Below are 12,058 nucleotides of genomic sequence, written 5' to 3' on the forward strand. Positions count from 1 at the left end.
GTGCCACTGTAACTTCGAACAGTCATTAAACAAATTGTTGTAAGTTGAGGACCACCTGTATGAGCTTTACTTTTGTGCCCCCAAATACACTTTCCTTAGGTTTTCATCAGAGAATAAAATTTTCTAACTCTGGTTTTTTTTGGGGGGAAAAATCCCACTAACTTCCTTCTAGGCTTGCACACCCATGTTTATCTGCTCTACGGGTAGTCCTCAACTTACAACAGTTCATTTAGTAACCTTTCAAAGTTACAAAGGCACTGGAAAAAGTGACTTATGGCAATTTTTCACACTTATGGCTTGTGCAGCATTCCCAGGATGCTTGACAACTGACTCACATTTATGACGGTTGCAGTGTCCTGGAGTCATATGATGCCCTTTTTGCAACCTTCAGACAAGCAAAGTCAATGAGAAAGCCACTTAGCAACTGTGTTACTAATTTAAGAAGTGCAGTGATTCACTCAACAAATGTGGCGAGAAAAGTTGTAAAATGGGGCAAAACGTACTTAACAAATTTCTCACTTAACAACATAAATTTTGGCTCAGTTGTGGTCGTACATTGAGGACTACCTGTATTTAAAGTTACTGGTGGTTGAAAGAATGGTTATTCATGCTTTTCATGTGTGAGAGAGTTGGGAGCTGCAATCTTGGGCACTGCCACCAATGTGCTGGGCAAAGCATAGTCCAACCTCCTTTAGAAAAGATCCATATGGAAAGGATTGTTCTGTCCTCATTTGTAACTGGAGAAACTTCTCAGCCATAATGCCTACATAGAGGTTAATGTTATCACCGCTTAAAGTTCCACTTCTGTATGGATATTTTAAACGTAAACACATCCATTTTCTTTAAATATTTCTCTCTCTCACACACACACACACACACACACACACATACCGTATATACTTGAGTATAAGCCGACTCGAGTATAAGCCGAGACCCCCAATTTCACCCCCAAAAACTGGAAAAAGTTATTGACTCGAGTATAAGCCGATCCGCCGTTCTGCAAGCCTCTGCCGCCAGCAGAGGCTCGATCCGCCATTTTGCAAGCCTGAATACACAGGAATACCCTGTCTGGCCGCGGCTCGTCGGCAGGTCTCCGTTCCTCCTGCCGACCTTTGGGGAGGTTTGGGCGCCTCCCCAAACCTCCCCAAACCTCGGCAGGTCTCCGTTCCTCCTGCCGACCTTTGGGGAGGTTTGGGCGCCTCCCCAAACCTCCCCAAACCTCGGCAGGTCTCCGTTCCTCCTGCCGACCTTTGGGGAGGTTTGGGCGCCTCCCCAAACCTCCGCAAACCTCGGCAGGTCTCCGTTCCTCCTGCCGACCTTTGGGGAGGTTTGGGCGCCTCCCCAAACCTCGGCAGGTCTCCGTTCCTCCTGCCGACCTTTGGGGAGGTTTGGGCGCCTCCCCAAACCTCTGCAGGTCTCCGTTCCTCCGCGCAGACCTGCCGACCTTTGGGGAGGTTTGGGCGCCTCCCCAAACCTCGGCAGGTCTCCGTTCCTCCTGCCGACCTTTGGGGAGGTTTGGGCGCCTCCCCAAACCTCCCCAAACCTCGGCAGGTCTCCGTTCCTCCTGCCGACCTTTGGGGAGGTTTGGGCGCCTCCCCAAACCTCGGCAGGTCTCCGTTCCTCCTGCCGACCTTTGGGGAGGTTTGGGCGCCTCCCCAAACCTCGGCAGGTCTCCGTTCCTCCTGCCGACCTTTGGGGAGGTTTGGGCGCCTCCCCAAACCTCCCCAAACCTCGGCAGGTCTCCGTTCCTCCTGCCGACCTTTGGGGAGGTTTGGGCGCCTCCCCAAACCTCCCCAAACCTCGGCAGGTCTCCGTTCCTCCGCGCAGACCTGGCGACCTTTGGGGAGGTTTGGGCGCCTCCCCAAACCTCGGCAGGTCTCCGTTCCTCCTGCCGACCTTTGGGGAGGTTTGGGCGCCTCCCCAAACCTCCCCAAACCTCGGCAGGTCTCCGTTCCTCCTGCCGACCTTTGGGGAGGTTTGGGCGCCTCCCCAAACCTCTGCAGGTCTCCGTTCCTCCGCGCAGACCTGCCGACCTTTGGGGAGGTTTGGGCGCCTCCCCAAACCTCCCCAAACCTCGGCAGGTCTCCGTTCCTCCTGCCGACCTTTGGGGAGGTTTGGGCGCCTCCCCAAACCTCCCCAAACCTCGGCAGGTCTCCGTTCTTCCTGCCGACCTTTGGGGAGGTTTGGGCGCCTCCCCAAACCTCGGCAGGTCTCCGTTCCTCCTGCCGACCTTTGGGGAGGTTTGGGCGCCTCCCCAAACCTCCCCAAACCTCGGCAGGTCTCCGTTCTTCCTGCCGACCTTTGGGGAGGTTTGGGCGCCTCCCCAAACCTCCCCAAACCTCGGCAGGTCTCCGTTCCTGTTTGGGGAGGTTTGGGCGCCTCCCCAAACCTCGGCAGGTCTCCGTTCCTCCGCGCAGACCTGCCAACCTTTGGGGAGGTTTGGGCGCCTCCCCAAACGTCCCCAAACCTCGGCAGGTCTCCGTTCCTGTTTGGGGAGGTTTGGGCGCCTCCCCAAACCTCCCCAAACCTCGGCAGGTCTCCGTTCCTCCGCGCAGACCTGCCGACGTTTGGGGAGGTTTGGGCGCCTCCCCAAACCTCCCCAAACCTCGGCAGGTCTCCGTTCCTCCGCGCAGACCTGCCGACCTTTGGGGAGGTTTGGGCGCCTCCCCAAACCTCCCCAAACCTCGGCAGGTCTCCGTTCCTGTTTGGGGAGGTTTGGGCGCCTCCCCAAACCTCCCCAAACCTCGGCAGGTCTCTGTTCCTCCGCGCAGACCTGCCGACGTTTGGGGAGGTTTGGGGAGGCGCCCAAACCTCCCCAAAGGTCGGCAGGAAGAACGGAGTCCTGCCGAGGTTTGGGGAGGTTTGGGGAGGCGCCCAAACCTCCCCAAAGGTCGGCAGGTCTGCGCGGAGGAACGGAGACCTGCCGAGGTTTGGGGAGGTTTGGGGAGGCGCCCAAACCTCCCCAAACAGGAACGGAGACCTGCCGAGGTTTGGGGACGTTTGGGGAGGCGCCCAAACCTCCCCAAAGGTCGGCAGGTCTGCGCGGAGGAACGGAGACCTGCCGAGGTTTGGGGAGGTTTGGGGAGGCGCCCAAACCTCCCCAAACAGGAACGGAGACCTGCCGAGGTTTGGGGACGTTTGGGGAGGCGCCCAAACCTCCCCAAAGGTCGGCAGGTCTGCGCGGAGGAACGGAGACCTGCCGAGGTTTGGGGAGGTTTGGGGAGGCGCCCAAACCTCCCCAAACAGGAACGGAGACCTGCCGAGGTTTGGGGACTTTTGGGGAGGCGCCCAAACCTCCCCAAAGGTCGGCAGGTCTGCGCGGAGGAACGGAGACCTGCCGAGGTTTGGGGAGGTTTGGGGAGGCGCCCAAACCTCCCCAAACAGGAACGGAGACCTGCCGAGGTTTGGGGACGTTTGGGGAGGCGCCCAAACCTCCCCAAAGGTCGGCAGGTCTGCGCGGAGGAACGGAGACCTGCCGAGGTTTGGGGAGGTTTGGGGAGGCGCCCAAACCTCCCCAAACAGGAACGGAGACCTGCCGAGGTTTGGGGAGGTTTGGGGAGGCGCCCAAACCTCCCCAAACCTCGGCAGGTCTGCGCGGAGGAACGGAGACCTGCCGAGGTTTGGGGAGGTTTGGGGAGGCGCCCAAACCTCCCCAAACAGGAACGGAGACCTGCCGAGGTTTGGGGACATTTGGGGAGGCGCCCAAACCTCCCCAAAGGTCGGCAGGTCTGCGTGGAGGAACGGAGACCTGCCGAGGTTTGGGGAGGCGCCCAAACCTCCCCAAACAGGAACGGAGACCTGCCGAGGTTTGGGGAGGCACCCAAACCTCCCCAAACGTCGGCAGGTCTGCGCGGAGGAACGGAGACCTGCCGAGGTTTGGGGAGGTTTGGGGAGGCGCCCAAACCTCCCCAAACAGGAACGGAGACCTGCCGAGGTTTGGGGAGGTTTGGGGAGGCGCCCAAACCTCCCCAAAGGTCGGCAGGAAGAACGGAGACCTGCCGAGGTTTGGGGAGGTTTGGGGAGGCGCCCAAACCTCCCCAAACAGGAACGGAGACCTGCCGAGGTTTGGGGAGGTTTGGGGAGGCGCCCAAACCTCCCCAAACGTCGGCAGGTCTGCGCGGAGGAACGGAGACCTGCCGAGGTTTGGGGAGGTGCCCAAACCTCCCCAAAGGTCGGCAGGAGGAACGGAGACCTGCCGAGGTTTGGGGAGGTTTGGGGAGGCGCCCAAACCTCCCCAAAGGTCGGCAGGAGGAACGGAGACCTGCCGAGGTTTGGGGAGGCGCCCAAACCTCCCCAAAGGTCGCCAGGTCTGCGCGGAGGAACGGAGACCTGCCGAGGTTTGGGGAGGCGCCCAAACCTCCCCAAACGTCGGCAAGTCTCCGTTCCTCCGCGCCCTGCCTGCCTGCTTCTTTCCGCTGCGGAAAGAAGCAGGCAGGCAAGGCGCGGAGTTTGGGGAGGTGCGCGCGCACCTCCCCAAACCTCCCCAAACTTCGGCAGGTCTCGGACGGCGGTGGCTTGGGAGAGGTGCGGGCGATCCCGGAAGCACCAAAGCCTGGGCCGCGCACAAGTCCTCGGTAAGTTTTTTTGTTGACTGGAGTATAAGCCGAAGTGGAATTTTTCAGCCCAAAAAGTGGGCTGAAAAATTCGGCTTATACTCAAGTATATACGGTATATAAAACTGGTCAATGTATTTATATAACAAAGGAAAACTGAAAAACTGCATTATAAACAAATATAATAAATTGGAGATGGAGAAATGATATAGAGAAACTTAGTAACAAGTTCTCCCTTTAATCTTTTAGTTTGGTCTCCTTGGATGAAAGAAAATCTAGTTAAATTTAGCACATATAAATTAAACAAAATTAGCTGGCATCTCATTTCCAAAATGGGCCATTGCCATATACTGCCTGCTGGTTGCTCAAATTATGTTGAATAATATTCTTCAGCCATATAAAGTATATTAAGGGCTTTTCAGGCTGCAGATGTAGAATCCTTGGAACAAGAATAAATCTTTCATTCCAAGGTCAGAGAAAGGGCTCTGATAGCAGAACAAAGGGTTAGATAAACCTTTTCACCATTCCTCTGCATCAGCCTCTGAAAGCGGTTCTCAGCGCTGAGAGTAATTCTTAGAATTATTCATTAGGATAAGAGAAAATTAACTATGACAGAGGACTGGCAGCTGTCATTGGCAGAATTGTATTGGGGTTCCACCCAGAAGAAACTTCATTTCACTCAGAATAAATTTCACAGCACTCGTTCCTCAAAATGAAGGGAAAAACAAGACAGCACAGGTAGTCCTCGACAACCATAACCGAGACCAGAATTTCTATTGTTCAGCAAGGTGGTTGGTTAAGTGACTCATGCCCAAAATTAAACAACTTTTTTTTAGTCATGCCTGTTAAGTGAATTACGGTAGTTTTTAAGTGAGTCAGGTAGTTGTTAAGTGAATCTTGCTTGCCCTTCCCCCCCCTTGACTTTGCTTGTTGCAAATAGAAATCGCATGACCCAGGGATGCCAACATTGTTGCCAAGCACCCAAATTTTGATCATGTGACTGTGGGTAACGTTTGTGTGAGGACCAATGGAAAGTCATTTGTTTCAGTTCATTGGAATGGTCACTAAATGAATGACTGTAAATTGAGGATTAGCTGTACTACCAGAATGGGATGGAAAGACCTTTGTATTTCTTTGCCACGCTACATCATTAGGACATAGGAAATTTTCAAGGCTGTAACATTTGAATCTTTGGAGACAAAGGATTTGGCTGTTCTCCTAAAGAGGCAAATGATTTAATTTGATGTTCTGAATCTGTACCTGAATCAAAATACTTTTATGATTCATATTCACACTTTTCCAAACTTCAGTGCAGCTTTACCGCCAACATGTGTAATCAAGCTCCGTATATCTGGAAGGATATGCACAAAAGTGCAACTGTATTAGGGAAAATTGGAAGCAGAAATGTTTCTGTTGTTCCAAATTTACCTATAAAAATCACTAGAGTTTTCAAAAAGCAGGAAATGGGACAGAAAAGTCAGAAACAAAGCCAACTAAAGCTTAAACGATTCATCCAACCTTACCCTTATGTTGCATAGGTGTATTTCAGCATAAAAAGGATGTCAGCATTTTTATTATACGCCTAAGAGTAACCAGTAGATTATAGTGATGATTGTAGTAGAACATAATAAGGATGGATAGCAAGTGACTAAAAGGTTCGCACATGAGTTAACTGTGGACCGCATAAGATGCAAGAAGAAAGTCCAGCAATAATCATGGCTGCAAATTGGCTGCCCCACAGCTTACACCTTTGATGAATGCACAGTTATTGGAAAGTTATCCCACTGAATTGTTCTATGGATATTTTGATTATAATGCCCAAGATTAAGAAGGCATTTATAATCCTTTCAAATGTTAGCCTTGGTCATAGCTAAACTTTCAAAATATTGGCCCAAAGAAGTTGGGGGACTCTGCTGAGAAAAAAGAGAAGTGAACATTTCTTCCCTGTTTTTTTTGTGTGGTTTTTTTTTGGCAATTTGAGCAGCTGATCCCTTTAAGACTTTAGGGATTGCAATAGCACTAGCACTTAGACTTATATACCATTTCACAGTGCTTTACAGCCCTCTCTAAGCAGTTTACAGTGTCAGCATATTGCCCCCCCCCCAGAAAAAAACAATCTGGGTCCTCATTTTACCAACCTCAGAAGGATGGAAGGCTTAGTCAATCTAGAGCCGGTGAGAAGCCGGTGAGACTTGAATTGCCAAACTGCTGGCAGTCAACAGTCAGCAAAATTAACTGCTGTACTGCATTCTAACCACTGCATCACCAGGGCTCTTGCAAATACCATTAATATTCCATTAGCGCTTTTCTACACTTGAGACAATATACAGCGCTATACCATCATTATTCTTCACCAGTAGATCACCAGACTGATGACTCGTTGCAGTATAATATAATTCTACAGTCGTGGAGGTGGATGAACAGTGGTCAAGCAACTGGTATTAAATTGGAATAAAAGCTGGAGGCAAAGATGGCAGCCAGAATGCAATTAAGAGCCTCTGTTTTCTTTTTCTTTGCTCTTAACATTCACTCTCAAATAATTGAAATGCCATTCCCTGCCTAAATTATGTATTAAGGAGATGGTGGCCACCAAGACTTTTTAATATAGCCTTGGTCCTTCCGGATTTGATATCCCCTTCTTTTATAGCCTATTCATTTACAAATTTAGAAAGTAGGCCATACACATGACTAGTGCATTGCATTCAGTTATGAAATAACCTGAGGTCTATTTATCAATATAGATAGTGCAATATTTTTCATATCTTGCACAAATTTAACACCATCCCTAATATGTCAAGGCAAAAGGGGATACATGGAAGATTATAGTTTTGGTAAAAAAAATGACAAAAAGTATTTTAAGAGAAAAATTGTCAGTATTAAGAGAAGGACTAATATTGTCTATGCATTACATCACCAGTATGCTTTTTTTTGGCCACCCACAGCCTTCCTCCTATATACCAGCTGTCTCCTGTTAATTTTTGGAAGTCCTTCATTCTCTCTGCTTATAATCTGTGTGTAAATATTACATTGCTGTGCAATGGGAGGGGTGTCCAGGCCTTAAATAGGACTAGATTAAAAATGGATTCTCTCAGAGGTGTAATGCAAATTACAGGTCTCTCCTCCCATCTGCATTATTCATCTATCTATCCTTCTATTTATTGAGAAGGGATATGTATGCCAAAATGGATAATTTGTCAGGACCCACCCCAATCCACATCTTAGGAAAACAAAAACTCTTGGAGTCAGTTCTAGTCCAAAAGGAATTTTTACTAGGACATGCTTGGTTGTGGAAATACAAGACAGGATTTGGTATTGTTTTACAAATTGAAACTTTATAAAGAGTTCCCGATTCAACCCCCCTTCCCTCAACCCCATTTGGTCAGCCCCCCATCATTTTACTTCATGTCATCCCTTTCGTGGGAAAAAGGAAACTTCGAATCTTTATGGTTATTGCCTTCTTCCTCTACAGATTCAAATGGAGACACAGGCCAGATGCCTTCTTCTCTAACCCTCCCTTTTGTTCCCCCAGTTCAAAAGGTTTCCCTTGGTCTTTGAAATAACCTAAGGCAGGCTGAATCCACATGCGCTCCTCCTTCCTCGGGAGATGGCAGAATCCATGGGGGGGATAATGTTTTAAACATACATTTATGAATGTGATATAAATGGATTCTGACAGTGTTTTAGAAATTTACATTATGAAGGAGAACAACACTTCTGTTTTGGTCAGTTGTAACTATTCATTAGGAGCCTCTGATTACTTAATTCAGAATGAAAATGTTTTGACAATAATAACCAAGTGAGGTCCTTCATTTATTTTAAAGGGAAGAGAATTGCCTTGCGATGCCAAATTATGCTTTTAGTCACCAGAAGAAGCCTCTCCTCTATTTGATGCTAAGCAGCAATTGCACAGAGGTTTCAAAGGGAGGAATTAAAAATGCAAAATAAGTGAGACTAGGGAGAAAAAAGCTTAGTGTTTTTTTTTCCTACTTGGAAAATGCTATATTTTTGCATTATGGGATTTTTTAAAAAATTTCAGTATACTAATATATGGATATTTTAGGTTTCTTTTTATTCTTTTCTTTCCTTGCCAACCAATGGCATGCTCATTGAAACATATTTAGCTAAGACACCTTAAACAAAATGGGGGGATGGTGGTTTAAGAAATTAAATTAAGATTAGTATAGATTAAATTAAGAAATTAAAAATCAGATGGTCTATCATGCAGAAGAACAGCCAAACCTGTAAACTAAATATGTGAAACATACAAAAGAGCTGGGACACACCACAAAAAGTATCTTTTAAAAAGGCTAAATGATGAAAGATTTCCTAAACTGGTAATGTCAGTGTCCTCATCTGAACTTGTTGATCTGCTGAGTTCCTGTCCTATAAGACTGTGTGACATGGGGATGGATTTGACCTCAGCAGTATTGAGATGGTGACTCATTTGTGAGTTATTAAGGCAGAGGAGCAGGGCACTTTTGTTCAAAAAGGCACTTGACACTCCACAAAGCATGCTTTCCAACACTTCCTTTACCTGGAGGAACATTCTACACAGGATCACCTATATAGATGCAGAGGTCCATTTTATCTAGGAAAGTGAAGGACCGCAGCTGTTCTTCTCCACTACATAGAAGCAGGGAGGCCTGCCACTGAGGAACACAGGAAGGCAGCCTTTATCATGCTGAAAGCTCTGCACCTTTTCTGCTCTTATTACATCATCCCATGCATACCCCAAAGAGGGGAGCCTGTGGTTCAATGTTGCTTTCATCATTTTGACTATTTTGTGGAAGCCACTTTCCATATTTTTCTGAATCTAGAGACAGATTCTCCCTGCACAAAGAAGCAGTGAGCTTTAGAGAAGATGGCGGCGGGGGGGGGGCACTTAGCAGGAGATTCTTTAGGAGAAAAGATGCCTTTTGAGTTAATCCTAGCCTAGCAGATCTGGAAAAAAAATAAGTACATCTTAAACAAGTAAAGTTTCTAGTCCATCTTCTTAATGGAAGATTCTATATAATGGAGAGTGTGGATGAACTTGGGAAACTGGGGATGAGACACTGCCTAGGAAACAATCAGACAAGACAGGGAGGAGCCCCTAGTGGCTTAGCGGTCAGAGAAAGAAACTTAGGAAGAAGCCACTTAATGGATCAAGCAGTTAAAAGTGACGATGGGAAGATAATAACTTCAGATTTGCAAAATTTAACATAGCCTTACAATAGGGTAGAATTAGTTCATCTAGTTGTGTTTTCCATCTTGTTTACCTGGGAAGGACGACAAATCATTGCAGTGTCTAAAAGCCCCCAACAACCAACCATCTCCTTATAGTCTTCATTTCACTTCATTCTTCAACTTCAAAAGTGGCCTAAGATTAATGGACCAAGGTCATCTGAGACAGCAGAAATTAGATACTAGAATCTTGCCAGCCAAATGGGTTTTGTACACAGTTTTAAAGAAAGAAATTGAAAAGGAAAGTCAGACTGGGGTGAAATGATCCAATCTACGCAAACCACAAACATTATTAGGGGTTTTTTTGTTTTGTTTTTTTTTTTGTTTTTTGCAGACTGCATTAGTCATACTAGTGAGTGAGAAGCCTGTTTTGGAGGCAGCCTTTAAGTGTGATGCTTTTAACCTCTCCACTTAATCCTAAGGATTTAGCATTAGCCACAGCACAGAAACTTCTGTTATTACTGACTTACAGCCCACTTAAAATACAGAGAAGAATAGGCTGCTATGCAAAGAATGGGAACCCTGAAACTTGAACTATAGATACATATAGATAGGTAAAAATATAGATTAGGGCTCTACAATGCTTTGGATTCTGCTCAGAAGTGGTTTTTTTGGAATGAGGGTGAATACAACATCTCTTCGCACCTCAATAAAACAGCCACACAGAAGCCCTCAGGAATCAAACAATCCTGGAAAATGTTGCATCTATTGTGATGAAACCCAGGCAGGTACACAAATATTGTGTTTATGCTCCCATGCATTACAAAGTCTCTCTTTCAAATCAGATCCCAACCACAGCACGACTTTAGTATAAGTATAGAGATACTTCAAGTTACCATTCCTATGCTCAGGGCATGAGGTTTACTTTGAATCATCTTGCCTTAAGGTTTGTTCCTAACAAAGCAATAGTAAAGATAGGCAGCCTTTGTTTCCCTTCACTTTCTATCTTCAAAAACAAACTCTAAGGATTTTCGTTCTCTCAGGCCTCTGAAACAATATATCACCCTATATCTCTCCTATAGCTTTTCCACAAATCTCTTCAAATATGTAAACCTTAAGAGAGTATTGCTCCCAAGCTTTTTTTTCCCCAACGTAGATTTTCAGACAGAAAGCAGCCTGAAGAAAATCGGAGACATTTTCCAGCACCTTTCATTTATTTCCTTTTCTGAAATAAAGTGATTCTTTCTTTCTCCTTCCAAATCTATCTTGCTGATTTTCTGCTCAATTCTACAGAGAGCTTCATATGTTCAGATGTTTTGTCACTGTACTTATCCTTCACCCCACCTGCTAATTTTCTTACAGCTTCCTGCTTCCTCTTGCTTATTGTGACTAGAATAGTTGCCCCAACTTTACATCTGTGACTTGAAAGAAGTTTTAATCGGGTTAATCTAACTTCTCCACATTGGAGCAATCTGGTTTATTGTGACACAATGCAAATCCTTTGGTTCAAATTTGCAAAGCATTTAATAAGCAAAATTCACTGGTTGAGGCACAATCTCCCTGTAAGGCTGCTTGGCAAAACTGACTCATATACACATACACAAACCCACACAGATCCTAGTTCCACTGCCATTCTGCTGTTTCAGAATCAAACCGTTAAACTGCATTTGAAAGGAAGTGAAATTAACAAAGCCTAAATAAAATCACTGTTTACTGACAAACTAATTTTTATTTAATCAGCACATACTTGAATGGACAAGGCTAAATGCAGCCAAGGAGGTTCCAAATACGATACATTTCTAAGTGAACTATCCAGTGGTGGGATTCAGGTATGTGAACAACTGGTTCTCTGTGTGGATGTCGCGTCCAGAAGTCCGTTCTGGGCCTGGGCAACAAAAAATTAGCTACCGGTTCTGCTGAAGTGGTGCTAAGTGGCTGAATCCCACCACTGGAACTATCCCACATTATACCTAAGCCACGCACACTGTTTCTGGCTTCAAAAGTAAGGAGCAGGCAAGGAACACTTTTTTTTGTGGAGAAGTTATGAGTAAGTGGAATTAAGTGCAATCAATCCATTTTGTGACTTAACGTCATTCATGCAGCATGGATTGCAAAACACCCAGGCATAGACCTCCTTGAAACCAGAATCCTATATATACTTCTGCAAGTGTACCTCACTGCAACGGAAAGGATTTTCTTTTAGACAAATACATATTGCATTGGGTGGTAAATAGCAATTCAGTGTTTCAGAATCTTTAGTACCATGGATGTAATTACGTGTATCAGTCTCAAAAGTAAATCAAACACACCCACTTTTGAGCAAATATACTTAGGAATGGACT

At 46.5% G+C, this 12,058-nt stretch overlaps 1 protein-coding gene across 1 annotated transcript in view; it reads right to left on the reverse strand.

Moving 5' to 3' along the window:
• CNTNAP5 (contactin associated protein family member 5) overlaps positions 1-12,058 on the reverse strand; it is a gene marked incomplete at both ends in the record, with an annotated part of 429,095 nt that overhangs the window by 232,355 nt on the left and 184,682 nt on the right. The gene's annotated exons all lie outside the window — the stretch shown is intronic.

This window comes from Vipera berus (genome assembly GCF_964194415.1).
Source record: "Vipera berus genome assembly, chromosome: 1".
Classification (NCBI taxonomy): domain Eukaryota; kingdom Metazoa; phylum Chordata; class Lepidosauria; order Squamata; family Viperidae; genus Vipera; species Vipera berus.